This window comes from Saimiri boliviensis, chromosome 4 (assembly GCF_048565385.1).
Source record: "Saimiri boliviensis isolate mSaiBol1 chromosome 4, mSaiBol1.pri, whole genome shotgun sequence".
NCBI lineage: Eukaryota > Metazoa > Chordata > Mammalia > Primates > Cebidae > Saimiri > Saimiri boliviensis.
In genome coordinates this window covers 102,507,386-102,534,089 of record NC_133452.1, presented here as the reverse complement: position 1 = coordinate 102,534,089, position 26,704 = coordinate 102,507,386, and the positions used below count along the sequence as shown (strand labels likewise).

The 26,704-nt window shown below is 35.4% G+C and overlaps 1 protein-coding gene and 1 long non-coding RNA gene across 3 annotated transcripts in view; both read right to left on the bottom strand.

Annotated features, from left to right (window-relative positions):
* The window catches only part of ZFAND3 (zinc finger AN1-type containing 3), a 329,390-nt gene that overhangs the window by 110,096 nt on the left and 192,590 nt on the right, over positions 1 to 26,704 (bottom strand). The gene's annotated exons all lie outside the window — the stretch shown is intronic.
* Positions 1,308 to 26,704, bottom strand: part of LOC141584308 (uncharacterized) — a 39,648-nt gene continuing 14,251 nt past the window's right edge. The window contains exon 2 of the long non-coding RNA XR_012517284.1: positions 1,308 to 26,694. This is a non-coding gene — a long non-coding RNA (uncharacterized LOC141584308). The remainder of the gene's footprint in view (positions 26,695 to 26,704) is intronic.

Below are 26,704 nucleotides of genomic sequence, written 5' to 3'. Positions count from 1 at the left end.
CATCAATGGATGCTAAAACTAGTGAGTGAAATTTTCATGAATAAAAAGACATTTACAGAGTCTCAAAGTATCTTCTACAATTTCTTATTAATTAGTAAGGGAATATAGAAATTTTATAGTGGAGAGACATGAGGACATCACCTTAATCACATGATTCCTGATACTATGAACCACAGACACACATGACTTTTGTGGTATCACTCCCTAAAATGCGTAATTTCAATCTAATCATGAGAAAACATCAAGCACAAATTGAGGGACATTCTACAAAATAACTGGCCTGTACTCCTTACTAATATCAAAGATCAAGAAAAATAAAAAGAGGCTAAAGGAACTATTACATAATAAAGAAGCCTAACGAGACATAACGGAATGCCTGAAATGAATTAGGCCTTGACGACGAGCGTAGGGGGGCAGGGGCAGCAAGGAATAGTAATCTATAAAAAGGATATTACAAGGACAAGTGATGAAATTTGAATATACACTGTGGATCAGATAACAGAAGTGTGTCAATATTAGATTTCCTAATTTTGATAATAGTACTGTGGTTAAATTAAAAGAATGTCCTTGTTCTTTAGGAAGTATACATGAAAATATTCAAGGATTAAAAGGCATGATGTCTTCCACTTATGCTCAAATGGTTCAGAAAAACATGCATGTGTGTGTGTACACACACACACACACACAGAGAATAAAATAAGTGAGACAAAACATAAACAACTCCTACATCTGCATAAAGGATATACTGGAGATCTTGCATTAGCTTTTGGTACTTTTCTGTATATGTTTGCAATTATATCAAAATTAAAAGATTTACATTTTTAAATGCTGTACTTCATGACGAAGCTAAAGTTTTAAAAAGATATGTACATGGAAGTCACTCAAGTGTCCAATGACAGATGAAGGTATAAACAAGCATAGTATATACACACAGTGTTACACAGTCTTAAAAAAGAAGGAAATTTTGTCACATGCTGCAGTATGAACTTTAAAACTATTAAGTGAAATAAGCCAGTCACAAAAAGATAAATACTGAACTGTATACTTAAGCATTGTTAAAATAGTAATGTTTATGTTAAATGAATTTTACCACAATTTAAAAATGTGAAAGATATATAATGAATTAAAAAAATTTTTAAAGATGTGTATGCAAGGATAGTCACTACAACATTTTCTGTATGAGTTAACAACCAGAATGTCCTTTAAGAGCTAAGGTGGGTATCTATGTACAGACAATGAGAAAAAGTAGAAAATGCAGCTACTAAAAAACCATGTTTTACATATTGACTGTACAAAAAGTTTTTAGGTTTTTTTTTTTTTTTTTTTTTTTAGTTTTTAATCCATTTATCTCCCCAAAGTCCCAAGAGATGTATAAGTTTAAGACTAATAATATTCAGGTGGGAGAATGAGGAAGAATATTGTTTTCTAAATAATAGTCGGCTTTCTTTTTACAGTAAGCATGCATTTTCAAAAATATTAAAAACAAAGCACAGAAAACATGACAAATACCCATTTGGTCCACCAGCTAGAATTCATTTTAATATTAATCATATTTGCATTGTGCATATGTTTGCGTATAAATTTTTTTAAAGTATTATGAATAAAGCTACTGTTCTCCCTAGTGTTGTTCTGGTTCTGTAAACACAACCAATATCATGACTTTGGAATGTCTCCTTGTAGATCACATACTTATACTTGTATTATCCATGCACTACAGAGCACCGATTTTTAAAATTTACATAAATGGTACTGTACCGAATGTCTTGCACTATAACTAGCTTTTCCTCAAAGCTAGTTTTTATGTATATCCATGCTGACACATATGCATCTAATTTATGCATTTTACTTTCTGACTACTACTCTATCTTATGAATATATTATACTCCTCTTGTGTCTCCCTCTGAGGCAAATCCTTAGGAAAAGTACGAATCCTTGACAAAGCTAGAATACAAATGTGTACAGAAAAGGTTAAAGAGGAAGAAGGTGGCCAATTAGATCATTCCATGACCTTAGGTATGTTTTAAAGCTGGCTATGAACAATTTTTATCTTCAAGTCGCTAAATCATTTACACGAGACAAAACACCGAAATTCTATAAACCCTCAGATCATCTCATTCTTTCCAAAGAGTATTTATAGTCCTTTAAGATTGTCCTTTAGTAAAAAAGCAGATTTTAAGATGAATAAGACATACCACGTACAAGACAGACCCTATACCTTCTAAAATTTTATTAACAAAACACAAAGAAATACTGAAAAGAGATAACTGGCAAACTCCTTTAGGGCGAACTCTTTTAGGGCAAGGTTTCTCAAACTTGCGAAATTTTGGAACACTAACAACACAGTGTGGTGATCCCAGATTGAAAAATGTGATCTAGGTTTTATTTCCAACCTATCTGATATTTAAAACAAAACAAAACCTGTTTACTTCAACCCCCACAGTTTTACTTCTCAACAGCAAAACAGCCAGAACCCAGTTAGCTTGGGCTTCAAATGAACCAGGTTTCGGGATGGGATCCAACAGCTTCTAAAACATCGTGCTGCCCAAAGCAGCTTATATGATACAGATTCAGTTCCTTTTCAGTATGCCTTGCTTTCAAAGACCTCTGCATCTAGAATAACATCCAAACATCTGAGACTAATGTTATTTGGTAAAGACAAATGACTATGAAAGTCTACTGACCATGAAAAGGTACAGGTGACAATTCTGAATCTGCCACTTCATGCCAGAAATGCTTTTTATTCTTTCTCTCTCTCTTAAAAAAATAAAATACAGCACCAGATGGGGGGAAGTGACTTTCAGTCTACTCCTGTATGAATGTCTTTAGAGACCCTGCCTCAGAATATCCTCCTGGAGGCCTAAGGTGAACCCTGCCATTTTCTCATTTTATAAACAATTTATTTTGTACATTCTTTCCAAATCCAATTAAAATGGTACATTTGCTTCAGTTTTAGTTGCTAAGATTCATTTAAAGTTCACACATTTTAAAATATCTGTATGAAATAAAAAGTCAGGAGCTTTTTCATAAAGAGCTAATTGACCAACATGCTAAGCAGAATCTCCTCTTTGATTGCAATCAAAAGGCTGCACTATCACCTCTGCCTTTACCATAGAGGAGGAAGCAAAATGTATCATCAACACGCTAGAGGGTAATAAAGCTCTCCAGCAGAGCTACTTATACTCTTAGGGTCTTCAATATCTCAATGGCAAAGAGAAGGACGGGATAAGATGTAAAAGACTAGAGGTCTCAGACCAGCTGATTAATCCTTGAAGACTGGTCCGCTGGGTAGGAGAGCAGCCCTGAAGGCCCTACTTGCGGACTGCCATGAAAGAGCCAATGTGTGATCCCTTAGGCTTTTACCCCCTAATCTCTCTGTTCTTTGGCCCTTGTACTAATTAACTCATGCTCTTCTTCTATACAACCCCCTCATATATAAAACATATTAAGATCATGTGAAAGAAAAGTCATTCCCTGCAAGAAAGGATTAAAAATGTACAGCCTGGGAAATTAATCTTTGATTCATCCAACTTTGTGGTAAACATTCAGGAATATGATGGGGTTCTTATCAGTTATTTCTACTTGGTGAACAGGCATCTACTTGGCTGGTCTCCACAAGTACACATAACCTATACACCTGCCCTTTATTAGAATGACAAAGGTGAGCTTTTTTTAAAGGACCCAAAAAGTCTTCAGCCTAATTAAGGAGTTAGTCATGGATGTGTGCCCTCTGTGCAGCCCCATCCCAATGGAAGTGCTACTTGTGTCTCCTACTCCAGGCATGAATAAGTTGTTTCCTTTAACTACATTAAAGCATGTATACCTTATACCTGTTAGCTAATGCTTTTTAATCACTCAAGTACACAGGCACTCTGGATCATGGGAAAAATTTTATCAAGAAGTTACATACACATCTACCTCTGAAATGGTTAATGATTGGTGATTATAATGCCTGTTAAATAGGCACTGTCATACTTCTCTTAAAACCAAAACTCTGATACTAATTTACAACTCAGCTACCCTCTCCAGCAATTCTGTTCTGTTGAACTGCATATTGCTAGCTTGTATCAGACACCAGGGAGACAACAGGAGGGCTACACTACAAAAGGTTGGTTATCACTCAGATAACACTACAGATATTTTCTACTGATGTCCTGTTCTTTTATGTTGTGTGTGCTTACCCATTCATTATACCTTACAAACCTTTAAGAGGTTCTAAGGTAGACATGACCAAGGAATACCTATTCTCTGTGCACTAAAAAACTGACTAGCTCAAAGAAAAAGAATGTGTTGTGTTGGCAGGATACATAACTCGAGTTTAGAGCCTACTTAGAACAACCTGACATTTTTACAAACTCTGAAGCAACTTGGTGTGTTACATAAAATAAGCACAACTAAATGAAAACGTGTTGATATATAAGATAAACTCCAATTTTACAGTTTCTACATATCTCATCAGATGGTTTACCTTTGAAAATATGTATTTAAGACTGGCCATAGTGGCTCAGGCCTGTAATCCCTGCACTCTGGGAGGCCGCAACAGGAGGACTGCTTCAGCACAGGGGTTTGAGACCAGCTGGAAGACATAGTGGGGTCCTGTTTCCATGAAAATTTTTTAATAAAAAATAAATACTCATATATTTAGTATTTACATGTTAAAGCATGCTTACCAACTTAAGTTTGCGAAGTCTCTATTTCTATGTGGATTATTTTTAGGATCTCTTTATTGATATCTCCACTTGATGAGTCACTGCCATCGTATCTCTTTTATATGTACTTATAATTACATTAATTTTGACATGTATTTTTAATTTGAAGTCTTGGTCTAAATCCAACATCTGGGCCCCCTCAAAGACAACTTCTACTTTCTGCTTTTATCCCCAGCAGATGGTCACACTTTCCAGTTTCTCTGCATACTTTTGTTGAAAAACTGGACATTTTAGATCACGGAACCAATGCTGGTTACTTACCCTCTATCCTCCTGTCCTACCCCTGGTTCTGGTGTTGCTTGTTGTTTAGTGGCTTGGCTGGATTAATTCTGTGAAGTCTATTTACCCCGCAATATGTGGCCTCTGATGTCCCTGCTCAGATTGTTTTCCTTTTTATCTTTCAGCCTGGCTTTCTAGAGGTCACCCCTGGGTTCACATAAACTTCTTACTGGTCAAAGGTAGTGCTTAAGTTTCCTTAGCCAGTTAGATTTTCACCCTTTACTACTGAAAGGGCTTTAGAAACTGCTATCACATTTCAGGGACAATATTATTCTGTCCTGTCTTTAGCCAGGGAGAGTACACTCAAGAGTCTAGGAGAGAGGGGATCCTAAATTCTTGGCTGTACTCTCCTGGAGTAGACCTACCATAACATGGAGATGGGAGAGGTAGTGAATTGGAGCTGGTTGTGGCTCAAATGCCACAGGGTCTCCTGTTATTACCAAGATTTAGCAGACTTTCTTGAAAGTATTTCTCCATTTGCTGTGTACCCTTAGGAAATTGTCCTAACTAAATGCTTTCTTCACTAAGAAGGTTTGATAATGTTAACTAAATGGTTTCTTCACTAAGGTCAACCAAGCTCCATACACCACCATTCTAGAAATTCCCATCCTAAACAATTTCTAGAAAATTAAAACATGGATATGAGGTAGACTCTGCACCTTTCCTAGATTAGTGGTGTTTGCTGAGTTCTTGAATGACTCAATACTGTTTACACAACAGTTTATATTACAGAAAAACAAAACGAAGAAATTTGTATTAAGTACAATAAGAGGATTACATTAATGAGGATCTCATATGCTAATTAAGCAACATAAGTTCACTATTTTGCGGTGTCTAAATAAAAATAGTGCTGATAATTCAGAACATGGGCACCTACAAAAATAAGTTTCCCTTTTTGAGGATTATTTTTAAGAGTTTCAAAGCTAAAATATGCAATCAATGCTGCACATACATGTCCATCCATGTATTATCTTGGTTGCTTAGAAACCACGAGGCATGTCCTGAACTAAGAGAAATTACAGCAGCATAAGGAGGGAACCCTTTGTTAAAAAGAAGTCTAGAGAAAAATGCCTTGCTTATGATTACATATTCTGAAAATGAGACTGCAAAGTAAACAAACATAATTGGAGATTCAGGATGTCACATGTGAAGATACTTTCTTAAGCAAAAGCACTTTAAGTCTTTCCAACAGCTCTTGAGTTATGCACTTTAGCTGTAGTTCACCAAGGAAAAGGAACTTTAATGCATGTATAAAACTTCCATAATCCCATGCATCAAAAAAGCCACCAAGAAAGAAAAGCAGACAGGAAATCAATTTTCTAGACCTAGAAAGTGTAAAACTTAAATTTCCAGTAAACTGTGACTATTTAACAGTACAAATTAGATGCAAGGCAACCATCAACAATCCTGTATATGGAATCTTCTGTTAACACTTTGTTAAAAACCCTTCTCATGTGCTGCTACTTCCATGCTTAGAAAAAAAAGAAAACCCTTTTTGGGGGGTGGTATGAAAACAATTGTATTTATAAAACTAAAAGTCAAATTTGAAGTATTAATCACAAAGCCCTATGGTATAATAAATACCATTCAATGAACAAGCTACAATTCTTGCTGAGGGCTTAACTTAATTACCTCTTTTGCATTGATCAACTTTTTTTTTTTTTGCATTTTTAGTAGAGATGAAATTTCACTATGTTGGCCAGGCTGGTCTCCAACTCCTGACCTTGTTAAAATGCCCAGCAGAAGTTCCTATTCGGGGAGAAGATCCATTATCAGCTTTTGACAAATAATCTTTCTTCTTCTCGTTTGTTATTTAATATTGATTTTTAAACCACACTGAAAAAAATCATCTTGTTTATTTTTAGCTACTTTGGGTCAAGAATCTTGCAAAAAAATACTGCAAGTTTTTCAAGACAACCCAGCAAACACATGATGTGCTCCCTCTGCTGGCTTTGTGGTACTGCTTCCTTAGATGCTCCTTGCATCTTGAACTGGAAACACAAATACTTTTTTTTGCAATAAAATAACTATTAAAGGGTGATGCATCCTAGTATAATATATTGGGTGACTTTTCAGTAAAGCAGGTTTAGCAACAGTCTATTAGGCCAACTCCAGTGGAATTTTTCCTCCCTTATTCTGCATTATTTTCTTGTATTTTAACATCTCTATTTCTTGCATGGGTTGGAGTAGAAGTGGAGAATGTAAAAGCTTCATACAAAGATAAAAGGAAGAGACTAGTTTACTTCACTAAATGAAAACACGGTAGTATGCAATCTGGTACATTTGAGTTCACACAAAAGATGAAATTGAATGTAAAATACAACAGGCTTTTTTAAAAAAGCTGAGGAAATCACTATTTCAGTAAGAAGCCCAACACTGTACTACCACTTTTTTTCAGGTCCCCAAGTGGACAAAAGTTTAGAAAATCAATGCACAAACTTGAAAATATTTTTTCATTAGAAGTCTTTTTAAATTCTAGAAATTTTAAATCGTTTGTAAAACAAAATTTATTTTGAAACAGTAAGAAGTACCCTTGTAAATAAAGTAAAGCTTTAATTCTGCTTGTTTGGATAAGCTATTAAATTTTCATTGTTTTGCCAAGTGCCATTAAATAAATGTGACAAGAGTTGTCATAGAGATATCCTGTGATTGACTGAGCTATCCATGAAAGCTTCCAGAGAGAACATGAAAATCTACCTGTTTCTTGGCTATCAGTAAAATAAGAGATTAAAAAGTTTCAATTCAAGGCACAGTTGCTAATTATGTAAGAAGTACAGTCAATTATAGGCATTGACATAGAAGGCTAACTATGGACTGGCATGTAAAATCCAGTACAAACAGAGAAATGAGTAAATGAAAGGGTGAATAATCTTTTCAGACACAGCTGAATTACTACTTTAAACTACTAGCTGTCACACACATGCTGTTCTAATTACCTAGTTAAAGCAGCCCGCAGGCCACTTGTGAACCCCCGTCTCACAATAAGGTGAGGAGGGGAAGGCTGCAATAAATGTAAGGTCCATTAACTAGGTCAAAAACGTGGCCGCACAACATCAACTCTAGCTAGAGAAACATTTCAACTTGATTTACACAGAGAAAAGTAACATTTCTTTTTTTTTTTTTTTTTTTTTTTTTTAAGTAATGCAGATTGGAAAAGTTGGGTTAATATTTTTTAGCCTATTCCTGAATACGACATCCCTTCTCATTACAGACTAGGGTCTGTATTATACAATGTTTAGTTTCTAGAGAGTAAATTAAAGTCAATTCATCTTCTTACAGGTCTAAATAAATTATTTCAAACAGCTCTCAGAAATGTAGCTCTTGGATGAGTTTACTTGCAGCCATTTTGATTAATGTGTTTAAATTTTTCTGCTAGCAGGCTGCTGCTGCTGCTACTTCTTTTTTTTTTTCCTTCCAGTAAGTTTCTCACTGGCTTCCTAAAGGGTAACTATGTAACTATGATAGCCTTTGTATTAGCATTTGGGGAAGACAACCAAGGCTTGGGTCTTAGACAGAGTAACAACATGGACTCTGCATAGTGAATTCATAGGCACAGAACCAAAACTTATCTCGTTAGTTCCTAGATTTGAATAAATAATAATAATTCAATTCTAAACACACCACTCAAATCAATGAAATGCTGATTATAAGCAAATAAGTTTGCTAGGTTCAATGTAAGCTAAGACATGGCTACTCTGCAGGCACAACTTGAGCTAAACAAAGTCCAGAAACTCCTTTGTGCTTTACCATTCCCCTCTAGAATTACTAGATAAGCAGCTTCTCCCAGTTGCCCTTAATGCTAGCTTTTAATAAAAGAAATGTAGATATTTATCAAATGCCTTCTGAAAACAACTAGATCTCTGCCTTTCCCAACAGTTCCTCAGTACATACATTTTAAGTAAAGTAGATGCTCAGAGTCTTATTCTCTTTTGGGTAATGAGTTCCATGTATTCCTACCATCTGCTCTGACACTAAAAAGCCTTCCCATCACAGCTCCATAACCACTGAGGTGAGTTCAAGTCACATTTCTGATACAACTTAACTATCTAAAAGACTTGACAAAAATGCTCTCCACAAAATTATTCCTATTTGTGAAACTTTCAAACAACTGATATACTCAGTGATAAAATACTTAAATTATAATATGTCCTTTTAGCCTCGGATTATACCATCACTGGGAACATTTTCAAATATTATCTTTGCTATAAAACATAAATGTTGTAACTATTACATTGATTGTATTACAACATAATCTATAACAGTATTATGAGCATTCTTATAGTAACATAGATAAATGCTCATAAAACATCAAAAAATACAGGATACAGGCCAGGCATGGTGACTCATGCCTGTAATACCAGCACTTTGGGAGACTGAGGCAGGAAGATTACTTGGGCCAAGGAGATTGAGGCTGCAGTGAGCTATTATGGCAACACTGCAGGGGTGTGAGTGATAGAGCAAGACCCTGGGGCAGTAGGGTGTTGGGGAGGAGCAGGATATGAAACTGTAAGTTGGATTCTAAATATGCCTAACAAAGGAGATACATGAAAAGGTATTACAATGTCTAGGCGGGTACTCTATTAAGCAATTAATCATTATCTCAATTAACAACAAAACTTTGAGGTAGTTATAATTATTAATATCTTCATTTACAATGGGAGAAGCTAAGGCTCCTAGAGGTTAAGAAATTTGTTCAGAATCACAAATCTAGGAAGTAGTAGAGTCAGGATACAAGTACTCAAGTCTGTTGGACTCCAAAGTCTGAGAACTTTCCTCCAGTACCAAAGAAAGATGCCATAACTGAGAAAAGTTTGCAAGTATATCTTGAATTGAGGACAGGACTGAACACGCTAAAAGGAGTTGCGCTGTTTCCAAAAGGGCAAGTAAGAAAACGGCTGAGCACAGTGAGGTCACTGATAAAAGTTTAAAGCATAAAACACAGAACTGCTGAACAGCAGGAGAATGGCTTGATGAGAATAGCATAGAAGATGAATCTGAAACTTTATTAAGGATTAGAAAGGTTGAGTCAGAAGGTGAAAGAACTTCAGCAAAATCCAGGTATGTGATTACAGAGTAACTAAGTATTTCTAGGAAAAAGAGGGAACCTAAATACGGAGGCAAACAAACAGGCAGTAGCACCAAGAATGGAGAAGAATCAAAAAACTCTACGTAGTGGATACAGAAAGACCTGGGTCTTATCCTGGCTATGTAACCTTAAGAAAGGTTACCTCTCTCCACTGGTTGTATCCTTGATCTATCACATTCTTATTCCAATTACTTTTACCCCATCTCAGGTAGGACTTAGAACCCCAGCAAGGTTTTGTACCATTTATTGCCCTTGTTCCATTATGTAACTGCCATCCATTTTGGTTTTGCATCTATTTACAACTTCAGAAGACTCTAGAATTGTTACTTTTCACAATCAACATTCATTTAAATTCAACAATTTTACTTTATCCTCTGTTGTTGTACCACTTTTCTGGCATCACCCTACCCCCCATGACGTTTTTTTCTTTTTTCTTTTTGTACTTCTTTCAATGCAGACCTGCAGGTCATAGACTCGCTTGTTTTTTGTTTGCATAAAAATGTCTTCTCTCCTTTATTTTTGCAGGATATTTTCCTTGTGCTTACATTATAATTTGACGATTGTTTTCTTTCTCCCCTTTTAAAGATATCCTCCTACTGGCTTCTGGGGTTCATTGTTTCTATTGAAAAATCAGTTGTTGGTCTTATCACTGCTTCTTGGAATAAAATGTGTCCTTTTCTCTGAATACTTTAGTTTTGGATAGCTATACTATGATTGTTCCCCAATTCTCTGTGGTCCCACAGGGTCAGCTTTAACATAATAAGCACTGGTGTAAAATGCTGTATATTTCATATGTTTTCATGATACAGCTATAGAAAATACCCAAATTGAATTACAATGAGAAAAAAGTAGTGCTTACAAAATATATGCATGTATTTACAGCCAGGTGCAGTGGCTCATGCCTGTAATCCCAACACTTTGGGAAGACAAGCCAGGAGAATTACTTGAGGTCAGCAGTGTGAGACCAGCCTGGGGAACATAGAGAGACCCTGTCTCTACAAAATAATATTAAAAAAAAGAAGAAGAAAGAAAAAGAAAAAAATTTTTTTTTTTTTTTGCCAGCATAACTACACGAAAATTTCTTTGAGGCAGAAGAAATTTGTTATCAGACAGAACTGTGGATCTACGCATAGACATGAAGGGCATTAAACACAGAGTAATTTAAGGCAAATATAAACTTTGTTTTCCTTATTTGTATATGCTCTAATCAGTAAAAGCTTAAAACAATAGTAGCAATGTTTTATGTGTTTATAGCATATATAAAGATAAAATACGACAATAATTTATACTCCTACTGGAAACCCATGAGGATTGCTGTTGTTTCACATCAACAACATGTCATACTTTCTTTGTATTTCCCTGATGACTAAAGGTTACATATTTTTCATATGTTTATGAATATCTCTCCTTTTTAAAGTACCCAAATTTTTGCCTCTTTAAGGGTTTTTTGAGGGGTAATGTCTCTTCCTTTTAATTAATATGTAGGTATTCTTTATATGTTTTGGCTATAAGCCCATACTTTAGTCATTATCTGAGATTATGCCAATTGCAACCATAAATGCTATACTGTTTCACAGGTATTAGAGAGATCCAAATGAATACTTAGAAAGAAAAGAAATCACACGGAAGACATTTCATTCAAATTTTTAAAAAATGCTTTGCTTGTTGGTATTTAGTACATAGAAACTGATTTAGTAGAAATAAACTCAAAACATAAAACTAAAATCAATATAGCTACTCTTACTGAAATCCAAAGGCTGAAAATTTGTATAATCAATTTATTATTCTGGCCACCCTGAGATCAGCAGTCAGAAAGAAAGGCTACCCACCTGTAATCATTTGTAGATATGTCCTGAGAGAGACATTTCAAAAGTGTCTTAAAAGCTGTACTATTTAAATAAGATAAGTAAAGAAGCTTGATGGACTTTTAAATGGCTTTTCTATAAACTTTCATTTTCTCAAGGTAAGAGTTCAGATAAAACTGAAATAGCTATGCATGCCCAAGACAAGATTGGGGTTCTACTGACTTATTTTTCTTCCAATCGTTATTATGTAAGTTTCAATCAAGACAGTCAAGGGAAAGACATGATTCTCTAATTAGAGACAAGGTCAACCTCACTGAAAACACATTTAATCAGAAGTCATTAAAACAATTTCTTATAAGCAAAAAATAGAGCTTGATTTGGAGTGGACTATTCTGCACCATGCCTTCCTTCACAAAGAAAGGAAAAAGCCAAGTCACCTAGCTATACTCTGTAATAGAAATCTACATAGAATACAGGAAATTTATCCATGATAAACAGTAAGCCAGACCAAGATCCCACAGAATCACTTTAAGCCAAGGTGAAAAGCTACAACTTGGAATTTACTCACTAGCACATTAATTTCGACCTTATTTTGTTGCTGTACCGCAAAGGAGAGGTAAGTGGATTCTTTACTGCAATAGTACCCTAAGTCATGAAGATTTTAGTTGCAATGGAACATTACCTCTGGACCTAATCAAGCAGATCCGCACTGCCCAAGAAAATTAATTCAAAACAAGAATATCTTGACTAGACAATAAATACAAGCATGGAATCTAGACCACTGTACAAATTTGTAATTTACCAAGGTTGTGATGAGACACTTAAAAGATATTGTGAGAGGAATAGAAAAACTGTAATAGAAAACTGTAATACAACACAGAAAATTTGGTGTAATGTGTATCTAAAATTCTCTTAATAAAATTCTTGTAGCAAACGTGCTCTCTTAAATGAGTAGAAAATGTGGAGAGAGCAAACAATGTCCTGGGGAGTGCTGGCTAACCACCTTTAAGCCCAGCCTAGGAAAAGGCAATGTCTTCCCAGTCCCTGCACAAATTACAGAGAAAACAAAAGAAAGGCTCCATAGCAGGGCAGTCATGAGCTTCAGGAGCACTTATGCTCAAATGAAATTAGCTGTGTTCCCACCCGAACTGTGGTTGCGTGCTCCCTGAGACGTTGTGCTGAGTCAGAGTCTTCCACTTACCCAATGGTACCTCCCATCCACCTAAGACATCCAGATTGGTTTCAAAGCCTCTGCTGAGAGCATCAGCCTTTTGTACAAATATTAATATTTTATACCAACCAAGGCAGCCAGCCGTTAAGAACAGTTTTTCTTCAAAATTTTGCTTTGATTCCTTGCTACTCTCTCTGAGCTTCTGAAAGCTAGATAAGTTACACACACACACACACACACACACACACACACACACACACTCACTCACTGCTGGGTTTTTCAAGCCTTAGCACATTCATTAATATTTTATAGACTTAATTCCAAGGCAGCCAAACAATATATTCTATTAAAAACGCTCTATTATATAAAAAAGATGCCTTTAGGAAGCCAAGTTGCAGACTAAAATATACCTACAAAAGGAAAAGTTAACCTTGGAAAAGAGCTTATCTTGATATGCTGGTCAAAGTTCTGGTTCTTGTGAGGACCTTAAAGATTCCATAAATCCACCATGAAGTTTTCTGAACATGTACTGAATAAGAAAAGACGATTTGTCGACAATAAAGTATTTAAAAGGCACTTGCCAAATTTGTATTTGGGAGAAATATTTTAAAAAGCAAGAGGTAGGATGTCAGGCAAGAAAAATCACTATTATCTACTCTCATAACTGTTCCTCATTTTGAGAGACTAACTTGTTTGTATCCCCAAGACAACATCATTTCACTTGAGCTAACTGTTCATTATGCATCACTAGAGCCTGTGTCCTGAGAGCCATGTAGGTGCTTGAAGATCTCTCTTCTTGGACTGGGGAAAATATTCAGGGAATGAAATAGGAATTTGCCCTACCCCACCAAAAAAAAAAAAAAAAAAAGTCAGTAAATCTATTCCTTACTTAGTAAACACTAATCAATCAAAAACTGTGCAGATCTGGAATTTTATCTGCAAGAGAGTAAATTAGCTAATTTTCTTCCCAAATAGAGTGTCCCAAACCTTGAAGGAGATATCTAGTATCTCTCTTTCACACACACACACACACACACACACACACAGTTATTAAAATGCAAAGAGCCATAGTACGTACCACATAAGATCCTAAAATTTGATTGGCCAGGCGTGCTAGCTCACACCTGTAATTCCTGCACTTTGGGAGGCCAAGATGGGCAGACTGCCTGAGCTCAGAAATTCAAGATGAGCCTGGGCAATACAGTGAAAACCCATCTCTACTAAAAATACAAAAAATTATCTGGATCTGGTCATGGTGGTGCAATGCCTGTAGTCCCAGCTACTTGGGAGGCTGAGGCACAAGAATCACTTGAACCTGGAGGCAGAGGTTGCAGTGAGCCATTGCCATTTACTCCAGCCTGGGTGACAGAGTGAGAATCTTGTCTCAGGGGGAAAAAAAAAAAATCTTAAAGTAATGCAAAAAAAAAAAAAATGGTAGCAGAATCCATAATATAATGCAGATATGTCTAGTCTGGGTAAGAATCCTTTGAGACCTTACACAGTTAGTATTTTCCTGATCACAATGCTAAAACAGGAGGTAAAAAGGGTACTAGTCCTGGACCCTGGGACTAAAGAAACAGGATTCATAAAGAAAAATCACAACACAATGTATCAAGTATAAAATGATCCAGCATACACTGGATGGATGAGTATTTAGGGGACAGAGATATTAAGGGGTTTGCTGAAGAACTTTGCTTAGAAATTGATCTGAAAAAGAATTTACCAATAATTTATCTTTTATTGAGATACAATTCATATATTATAAAACTCACCTAAAGTGTACAATGGTTCAATAGTTTTAAAGTATATTCAGAGTTGTGCAACCATCACAACCAATTTTAGAATGTTTCATCACCCCAAAAAGAAACCCTGTACTTTTTAGCAATGACCCCTCATTCCCTTCCAATCTTCTGGCCAACTCCCATCCACAGCTCTATGCAAACCAATCTATTTTCTGTCTCAGTAGACCTGCCTATTCTGCACATTTCATATAAATGAAATCACACAACAAATAGTCTTGTGATTGGCTCCTTTCACACAGCATTAATGTTTTCAAAATTCATCTATGCTGTGGCATGTATCAGTGCTTCATTCCTTTATATGTCTCAACAATATCCCCTGTATGGATGAGACTGGCCAAAAGATGAGTAAGCAAGCTATTTGCCAAAGTAGTCTTCTGTTTAAGGCTAATGTTTTTTAGTCATGAATGCCACTAATTCACCATCACTATTTCATTAAGAACAAAACAGACCAAAAAAAGGGTTCACAAGATGCAGTATTTTCATGTATACTTTTTGTAGTGATCTGACTCTGATGTCAATTGAAATTTAAAAAAAAAAAAAAATTCAGAGAAATTATCTTCCTTTTCTTCCATACCATTTAAATACCACTTAAATTACCTGGACACTTTGCCTTCTAAAAATGGGGGCAGGGAGGATAGAAACAAATCATGACTTCTAATTAAGAGGTGAAAGTACCACCAGTAATTATAAAAAAAAATACTGATGTGACCAAAAAAAGACCTATATCTCTTCTTAGTAATGTCTCCTAATAAAAGCATGTGACTTGTGAATTCCTATAGGGAAAAATGGTTTTTTAATGTTGCCATTTTTATAGTAACTTGATTAAGCCCTGAGTCAGAAAATGGAAACATATTTCTAAAATAGAGGAATGCAACGAATGGGTGGTCCAATATTAAAATAGACTTGACATGTGAAATCGGAGGAGTTTCACTCAGAATGATCATGTGACATGTGAATGAGTACCAGACAGATTAAACCAAAAGAGAAATAATAAACAATACATATGTATTTTCTACTGTAGTGAAATTCAGAACATAAAATTAATCATTTTAAAGTGAACAACTTGGTGGCATTTAGTGTATTTAAATCTTTGACCACTCCCTCTAACCAGTTCCAACACATTTTCATTACCCCAAAAGGAATACCCATTACACAATTGGTCCCCATTCCCTCTCCTACTGTCCCTGGTAACCACCAAATCTAAGTCTACTTCTATGGACTTACCTACTCTGCATATTTCATACAAATAGAATAATATAATATGTGACCTCTTGTGTCTGGTGTCTTTTACTTAACGCAAATGTTTTTGAGGTTTGTCCATGTTGTAGCATGTATCATCTGTACTTCCTACTTTCTTATGACAGAATAGTATTCCACTGTATGGACATACCACCATTTATTTAATTATCCATCCAATGAAAGAAACAGGCTGCTGCCTGACACCTTCTGGCTACTGTTAATAGTGCTCTTACAAACATGCAAACATGCATGCATATGTGCTTTTTTATACACTTGTTTTGAATTCTTTTCAATAACCAGTACTGAAATTGCTGGGATGAATCACACATTTTTGAAAAAAGGAATACTGAACCCAGTGATTTCTATAGTTGGTCAATAGTAGTAACCTGGTTTTGTCTTGTTTGTTTGATTTAAAGAGACAGTATCTCACTGTTTTGCTCAGGTTGGAGTGCGTGGTTACTCACAGGCTCAATCTGAGTGCCCTAAGGCTTTGATCTCCTGAGCTCAACCAAGCCTCCTGCCTCAGCCTCCTGAGTGGTTGGGACTATATACATACCACAGCACCCAACCTGCTTTTTAAAATTGGCTTTTCCCCCTAATAATGGAGTAATTTAGACAGTGATATAAAGTATTAGAGACCAAATTAAGAATTGGAAATACCACTTAAAATTATTATACTTCAAATTTTTGTAAAAGCTGTTTCTTTTTCTTGAATTGTTCTGGATTGTTCCAGACATATAAATCACATTTGTCTTATGGGTATATGAAATTGCTCTTACATTTGAATATTTTCCTCTTGCCAAAATGAAATTCTTGCCTATGCCAAAAAGTCAGATTACAGGTATCTTAGACGCAGCAGATTCTAGATTCAAAAATTTTCAAATCTTATTTAAGTTGATCAATAAAAATTACATATTTGTCATATACAACATGTTGTTTCAAAATACATACATATTGTGGAATGACTAAATCAAGCTAATTAACATATGCATTACTTCGTATACTTATCATCTTTTGACCTCCCAGATCTTTTTAAAATACAAAACTTCCATGTTGTTATTAAAATGTCTTAAAAACGTTATTAAATTTCTCATGCTAAATTGTTAGCAATGATACTTCAATCAGATCAATTATCTTCAATGAAAAGGGGGAATGTCTACCTTAAAATACATATTACACACACATGCATAGCTCCAAAAACCTATCAGAAGGATTAAACCCTCCTTGATTCAGTGTCTGGCTAGCTTTCCTCTGAAAGCTAATTGTAGCCTTATAGATTCATGGTTAGGTTGTACTGAAAGGTATTACCAACCATTTTTTCTCCCAGTAATTTTTACAAGTTGAGGAATTCAAAGAATAGTACGTTCTAGTAGCAAATTTGATTTTACTTTTTTTCAAAGAATATGCATTCTTTGTCCTTAAAGCTAACCACTCCCAACACATATACCTGTTCCTTATGTTTACAAGGGAAAAAGGAAAGAAAACAAAACAGTGATCAAGACAGCTAGTGGCTGAACTATACTAGAGTCCTTATTCCAGTCTAATGCTCTTCCAACCAAGTTGTGCTGTGCCCTGCAGTATCAAAATAATGATAATCTAAACTTAAGTACATACCACAAGTTAGTAGAAATTACACAATTTACCTATCTGCTCTTAGATAAATTCTGACCAAATGGCAAAGGCACAGAGAAGCCAGGCTACAGTCTTTAGGTTCAAACAAAATCAAGTCTGAATCCCATTAATACTTAGTAGCTATGTGACCTGAGCAAGTCACATTAAAATTATTTGGGCCTATTTCTTCATTTGGGGAGAGAAGGGTATTTTAAGAATTAGAGTACTGTATAAACTTCATATAGTGTGTGGAACACAGCACTCTTAATAAATGGTGGCTGGTGTTATTAAAAGACCAGCAAAAAGCTGATTTATTTCTGTTGCAGGAGTTAAGAAGAAATAGCTGCATTTAAAAACAGCATCTCCAGGAAGATGCAGAAACAGCACCAGAAAACATGGCATTGCTATGACATTAAAATCATGATCGGGCTTCCTGTTGGTGAAATAAAAAGCATTTTCTTTCTTTCTTTTTAAAAGCCTTCTTGCCTACTTTGGACAACAGAAAAAGTATAATAGATGCTGGTTTTAGAAAAGCAGGCCATGGTTTATATCAGAAATTCTCAAATTGTAATCTGCATTCAAGTAACTTCTGATCTTGTTAAAATATAGATTCTTATTTAGTACTTGGTATGTAAGGGGCAAGACCTGAGATTCTGCATTTCTTACAAGCTCTCAAGTGATAAGGAGCATATTTTGAATAGCAAGAGTTACAGGACACCAAATTCAAAAAGACAACAATAAAAATCTAACTTTGGTCCCAACACCAGACTTGATTTCCAAATCACAGGTTATGTTTGTGCTAATACCACTCTAAGTCTACTATGATATATAAACCTATATTTAAGTATTGGTGGTTTCCTAAATACTCACATAAGCTGTTCTTTCTCTATCAGGGCACTATTTTCACACAATGGTGCTTGTGCTACTCTCCCTGCCTCACAGTGAAGATCTCAGAAAACAGGGGCACTTACTGAATGGGGAAAGCAGGAACTGTCTGGGACAGCCCTACTGAGTCAGGAAATCGAAGGTTATATAACAGCAGCCCTGTTCAATTTTACCTTCAATGATGCATGCAGTGGGTGAAAAGGAAAAGTATTAACTCAACCATCACTAATTTTCACCCATGTATCTTCAGACATCTACCACAAGAAGACAGATTATGATACCACAAATCCAGGAAGGGGAAAAGGAAGATTTCACTGCTAATTGGAAGAAGTGAGAGCCTTCAATGTTACATAAGGACAATGTTTTTTTCTCCAAGTTCCACCTTACTTTCCCTAGTCAATGAAAAATTCTAGTCCTGGGCGTACAATTGAAATTTAGAGATTCCTTAGTTTTATCAAGGGAAAAAAAGCTAGGGAATCACTAACTCATATGAAGAAGATAAACATGTAGCTATGAATAGCATAGTCCTCCCTTCTTCCCCACCTCCCCTCTCACCTCCACCTTTTAAAAAGGGCACAGCAGCAGACTTAACGCTCACTGGCTTTCACAGACAAATCATTAATCTTCTCCACATTACTTATCGCAGCAGCTGGGATAATGTTTGCTCTAATCTAACAGACTTTCATTTCAAAACCAATTGTAAAGCTCAGCAGGGTGCTATATACAACTTTAATGAGAGCTTCTTACCCAAGACTCCTCCAATATGTGCTTTTTCTGAACTGTTGAATTGTACTAGTTGGAGGTTGTTAAATGAAGAAAGGAAAAGGTTAACCAAGAAACAGAATTTTAAAAATTCATTTCCTTTCATATCTTTTCTGTTCATATAAGCATAAAACACTAATAAATTTGACCTAGCTGATGACAGAATTTGTTTACCTTCTGTGATTTCTAAGCCAGCTCTATGTAACTCTTTTATAGACCACTTAACATAGCATCTTGTGGCTCCCTACAATTAATGCAGAGAAAGGGAGTAGCTCTGTAAACTTGCTGACAGCTGTTTAATGGGAGAGGTGGAAAGTAGTGGACATATCCTGGCAGTGTATTTAATGGATACACAAACACCACAGTCAACAGTGTGAAGTGATTCTGGCAGAAAATTGACTTAAGAGATACAAAACTCATTTGGTGAGAAGATCCACAGCAATCTGGACAATATCATGCTGTATAATAGGGAGAGGGGCAAAATAGAAAGAGTATTTTTCTAAACTTCACTTAAAGAAGGAAGAGTTTTTAAAATATTTTTATCCACATGCCATTACATAGTTGTCTTGTTTTAATATAAAAACCAGCAGTTGCCTCCTCTTTGGAAAGCAAATGCTACCATTTAATTATAAATAATGCAATGGAGAGAGGAATAGAGTTATGTTGGAGACTTGTTTGTTAATACAAAAGTAGTGCTAGAACACAGTATTTTTTGAGATAATTTGGAACATGTTTGTTTCTTTTTCAATCACCAAGTGATTCCACTTTAAAATGTTTTTTTAAATGTCTTTCCCATCAGTAGGTGTTGAAGTCAGAGGAAGAAAGAAGGAACAAAACTAACGCGTGTTGGATTATAAATTATAACACTGTGCTCTAAGGATATAATTAATATATACATTATCTTCCAATTCTTGTAACTAGAGGCAGGGATAATTATCCTCATTTTACATAGGAGAAAACAGAGAGTTAGATACATTAATCTGTCCATCTCACATAGCAGTTGGGTAACAAAGCTATGATTTGTCATGTGTCTGGATCTACAGTCTATGCCATACAGGCACAGCATACAATTAAATAGCAAAGGCATTATGAGAAGATCAAAATGGTGTTCTGAGGTTGTGCATGGTGGCTCACGTCTGTAATCCCAGCACTTTGGAAGATTGAAGCAGGTGGATCACTTGAGGCCAGGAGTTTGAGACTAGCCTTGCCACCATAGTGAAACCCCATTTCTACTAATAATAAAAAAATTAGCTGCATGTGGTGGCACATGCCTGTAATCCTAGCTACTCGGGAGGCTGAGGCAGGAGAATCACTTGAACCCAAGTGATTATACCTGCCTCTAGTTTTGAGAATTGGAAGATAAAGTATATATTAATTACATTCTTAGAGCACAGTGATATAATTTATAATCCAACACACATTCGTTTTGTTTCTTCTTTCTTCCTCTGACTTCAATACCATTCTGTCACCCAGGCTGCAGTACAGTGGCATGATCTCAGCTCACTGCCACCTCCCCCTTGTTTTTGTTGTTATAAAACAAACAAAAAAAAAAACAAACACACACAAAATGGTGTTTCGATATGTTTAAAATGTCTTTAAATGAAAAACATAAGCCTAATCACAAAAAGTAAACTGAAAAAACATTTAAAGAAAACATGAATTTTTCTAAGAGAAAGCTTTCAAAATGACCCCCCCCCAAAAAAGCCATAGAAGACGAATATATTTGATTACATAAATATAAAAACTTTCTATATTTCAACACATGCTATATATGATCAAATGACAAATTCTTGGAGAAAATATTTGCAACCCACAGTATAGGAAAAGGACTCATTTTCTTAATACACAAGGGTTCTCACAAATAAGACCCAAAGTCTAATAGAAAAACGGGAAAAGAGCATGAACACAAAATTCACAAAAAATAAATCTGAATTACTCTTCAAGTATATTAAAAATGTTCAACCTCAACATATACAAACAAAAACAAAATAAGGTATCATTTTTTAAATATTGGCACAAATAAAAAAGTTTCTTCCCTGCTGTCAAAAGAATGGACTCTCAAACACTGCCAGTGGGGGTGTAAATTATTTCAACCTCTACAGAGGGCAATTTGGCAATATCAAAATAAAAAGTGCACATACACTTTGATCCATCAATTCTACATCGGGGAGTTCATCTTACAGATATAATCTTGCATATACAAAGTACCCTACATACACAGATAGTAACTGGAGAGTTGTTTTAGTAAAAGCCCGGGAGAGGGTAACCTAAATACTCCAAGACAGAGAACTGGTTCAATATAATGTAAAACTATGCATCTGTAAAAATAAGAATGAGCATTGGTACTAACAGGAATGACCTCCAGGACATACTAAGGAGAAAGAAAAGGTCTTGGCAGAAGTGTAAATATGAAAAACAAAATATACGTATGTGTGAATGGGGATTAGGAGCAGGTGGGAGATTTAGCATATACCCTTATACCTTTTTTAAATTTCTGCAGAATGTACTTCCCCTTCAAAAACTTAGTATGTTTTTATGTTAAAAATATAAATTATGTTTTGAAAACAATGTAAACAGAAAAACATTATCTGATATGGTTTTATTGTAATCACTTGTGATGTATTATAAGATAATAAGTTTAAGGTTCTTTGTATTTCACTTCAAAATGCAAACCCAACTAAAATGTTTGTCATTTATTAATATGAAAATATATTAAAGGAATGTGTAATAACAGTGGGCCCCTTTTATAATAAAGATTATGGATGATGAGGCTAATGACCATTTTACAAAAATAGGAGTCAGGTTACAGGTGATATTACCTGACCCATCTTATTTTGAAAGCCACATAGAAACATGCTAAATTCTATTATATTAAAATAACTGGTTCCTCAGCTGTGATAGTATAATGTCATTTTAGTCCACCAACAACTGCAAAAGGGAGTTGATCCTCAAAGTCTGCAAAAAGGAGGGAGAGGTAATTATAATTAGTTTTCTGGGCACCTAGAAAAAAAGCGTATTTTTAGAAATAATGAGATAGAGACTTGGGGGAGGGGACAATATCCAAAACTAGAGATCAAAAATGCTGACATGAATATTATTTTTTGTGGTTTGAGAAAATATAGTTAACACCCATTTCCATAAAACAAACAGGTCCATATCACTGCCTAGGAAGGTAAAACGTAAAGGGAGTTTCCTGAAAGACTGAAATATACATCTATAAATACATGACTTTTTTTTCAATGGGAGCAAGGGTTTTCCTCTCCAATGAGACACAAAACCAGGTCTCTCCCCTACCCCAATTTTTCAAGTATCAAATGTAGAAATTTTAAAAATATATATTCCCGTTACTGCTTTAAGAACATCGTTTACTTTACAGTTTAGTATTCGCGAAATGAAAAGACAAGCTGTGCTAAAGTGCCTTCAGAAAAAAATTGAACAGGGTTTGGTGGAACTAAGCAGATCAAGCTTTCAGACTTTATTTTAAAAACACTGAGCTACCTCAGAAATGCATGGCTCGCTGGGCACACTAATAATTAGCTTCAAATACCGGTTGAAGTCATCGTGGAATGGAAAGGCAATGCTTCTAACTGAATGCCAAACAGCTCCTGCCCAATCTCCCCACACAGGTTCTTTCTCCTATGCTTTATTCCAAAGCTTCCTGTCCCTCCACAAGCTGTGAGTTACCTTTTGGACTCGTGTTTCTACACATGATCAATTCATTGGGAGATGCTGGATGAAGATGTTCCATCTTGAAACACTTTTCCCTCACTTCCCTTGGCTGCAGAAACCTGCCAAACACCCATAATTCTGAAGTGCCTATAATCCTTTCACTGGGGAGAACTTTTAAAGTGAAATCTCATCAGATATCAGTGTACTCTCCCATGTCCCAATGTGATGAATTTGGTCAGAAGGCAAACAAGCAATGCCAGATTAGAAAAGGGAAGTTCAAGACATTTAGGGGAGAGAGGTCATCTACCTCCTTCTCTTCCTGGCACACAGTAAGGAAGAGTTTTCCTTACTATGGATTGTAAATATCTGAGTCTGGCTTGTAAGTATATTTAATAATATTTCTAGAGATCCCTAAAGCCAGCTCTCAAAGGTCAATTAAAATATACTAACAGTAACCCTGCACTGAAAATCAAGAAGAGGATCACCAAAAATATGATCTTCACATACAAAAAACTTTTTTTCCAGTCCAGGAAAATATTATTTCATCTGTTGTACTGACATCTGTCTTTATATACTCACATGTGTTCTTGTTTGTAATTTTCACTGGACAAATCCATTCAGAGTGAGGATTTGGGGTTGCTGCAAAATTGTAAGTTTAACTGAATCTATTTTTAAAGGAGGTTTTTCTCTTTTAAAAAGCAAGGTTGTCCAAGAGGAAAGCACAATAACAAAGTTAACTTCAATAATCTTTCATAATTAAGTTTGTAGGTGGAACTCGGCATAAAACATAACTCTAGTGTGTTCTCTAAGTTCCGGCATGGATTTGTATTTCAGAAACTTTTAATTATGCCAGTCATATAAAAAACAAGCAATATTGTATTTGTAACATATTGTCCCATGGTTCTCTGCTGAAGTATGGTTCTTTGAAGCAAGAATTATTTAATCTAAGTGGTTAAAGCCTAAATGAAGATATCATATATTGAATGGGTATTACTTGAAGCATACTTTTTTTTCTTTAAATCTCACAACCCACCTCTAAGAGGTAAGTTTGATTGTGCTTCACAGATGAGCACACTAAAGCCCAATGTCAGATGGCTAATGAGTAGATAAAATAGAATTTAATCCAGGTATATCTGATTCCCAAACATAAGTTCTAACCTACTGCCTAAAGGAACATACTACCTTAGGTCTCACGTGCAAGACAAAGTCTGCTGTTCTATGTTACTACTGACGACTGAATGTGTGGCCCATTACAAACGTACTTCCCTCAATGTATCTAATCACGTATTTTAGAAACATACAGAAAGTTACAGAGAATAACATGACAACTGAACCTACTAACTAGCTTCGTCTAATCTTAACACTTTACTATATTTCCTTCAGAGTTTTAATATGAAAGAAAACACCATAGTTCAAGTTGAAAATCCGTGTGTACTCCTCCAATCCTAATTCCCTTCTGTTTCCCAGAGGTAACTGCTACCCTAAATTTGGTTGAGGATTTGCATTCCAATGCATGTTTTAATACTATTTCTACAAATAACCATCCACAAATGCATGATTTTGCAAGCTGCCCAACTTCACATAATGGTATCATACATACACATCATTCAGAAACTTGTTTTTTAATTCAGCCATTTTTTTTGAGATGTATTCCTTGCTAACAGCTGCATAGTGTTCTAGTGTATGAACAAACCACAACTAATCTATTCACTTGCTGCTGAAAAGTTGGCTTGCTTCTAAGCTTTTCATTAACATAAACACTGCTATGATGACTATTCTTGTACCTGACTCCTTTGCACAAGTATTTCCAGAGTACAGACGTAGAAACGTCGGGCCAAAAATAATGCCTCCTTTATCAAATATTGCCAAAGTGTTCACAAAAGTAGTATTCAATTCTTATGCCCACCAACAGCAGAGCCCAAATATCCTCATTAACATTTGGTATTGTCAGACAATTTTGCCAATATGATGGTGTAAATTACCTCATTTTTGTTTTAATTTGCAATTCTCTGTTTAGTAGTGAGATTTCGTATGTTTTCATAATTACTAGCCACAATTCTTAAAGAAACTACAACAGCACAGTTGACTACTTCAGAATCCAGGGCACAGATGTCATATAAAAGTTTTCCCTAAAGGTAACTATCCAATGTTAAGTTCTAGATAATAGAGAAATAGTAAAATATACACTCCTCCTCCTCCTTGCAGACCTTAAAAGAAGTATAACTAGATATCTGCTAGTCATCATATTGGTAAAAATCAGGAGGTTAAATTAAATGATCTAAGGTAAGTTCCAACTAATGATTATTTTCTAAACTTGCAAACTTGCACCTGCATCACTTTTAAGCGTCTTAATGGAAACAGTATTTTGTGCCTATGAAGCAGAAAGAAAAAGAGGCAGAAAGAAGAGACAGAAAGAGAAGTGGGTTGATGCTTAATTCCAAATAACGCGGGACATCTTTTTTAAACATACTGATACCTGGCTTCCATTCCAAATACTTTGATTCAATTTGTATGGGGTGTGACCCAGACAACGGAGGGTTTTTTTGTTTTGTTTTTTAAACTCTCCAGTTTTAAAATGTGTGGCAAAGTTTTAAAACCATTATTTTAGGGCCTAGACACCTACACACCATTTGAAATACTGGTTCTAGGAAAATGTGTTACAATGTCATGCAACTAATTAAAATAAGTCAAATACCATTACATTGCAAACTAAGGCAGGTAGAAGCTTTCAATATAAGGTTTTAGGTAAATAGTATGTGTTTTCTATGTGCTGTTCTGGGGTGGTAGGATGCAAAGCTAGGAAATAGGCAACACAGATCAATAACTACTGCAGACAGCATTAGACATATGTCAACATGAATATGAACATGGAATATATTTATTTTGAAGGTTCGCAGTCTGGTGAGTGGCCCTGAAAGAAGATAAGATATTCATTATGGGAGAAAGACAACTTTACTGGGCAAGACTGAAGTAGCATCAAAGGACATTCTGGTAAACAACATCAGCAAGAACTCTGTGCCACAAAAATGTTAGTGAATGATAGTGTTTCATTAAAAGCCCAAATGAAGTTGAATAAAATACAGGACATAAATTTTGTATGTACTAATCAATGTAACTCAAATTCATATATTAGGAATAATATATGTAACAGTGTCTAGCACACAGAGGTGATCACTAAGTAGAGCTTTCTTGCTTCTGAGTCTCCCTTTCTATTTCTCTGGCTTAAAACAAAAAGCTGGCTGTGGAATGTAGAAAATACACTCAAATATAATTATGAAAATAAAATCATCGATAACCCTAGTACTCAAATAACTAATGTTGATATTAAGGTAACTCCTTACTGAAGTTATTCTTCTAGATTACTCTAGATGTTTAACTATTTGATACAAAAAGAATTTTGTATAAACGTCCTGGTACACTCAGAGGATCAACTGAAGTTGCAATATGGTCGGAGCAGCCACTAGAGGGTGGCCAAGGCTGGTGTATCCATCACCCTCCTCTACTTTCTCTTTAAAGGGGCCTTTAACTGCCATTCAAGTTAAGATTTCTGGACCCTAACACCTCATCACATAAAGATTAAAAATTACTATCAAAAAAAGAAAAAAAAAGGAGGAAGCTCTTTGGGATAATAAAATGTTAACAGTTTGCATATCAAATACAGCTACTATATCAAATATACCTACTGGTTT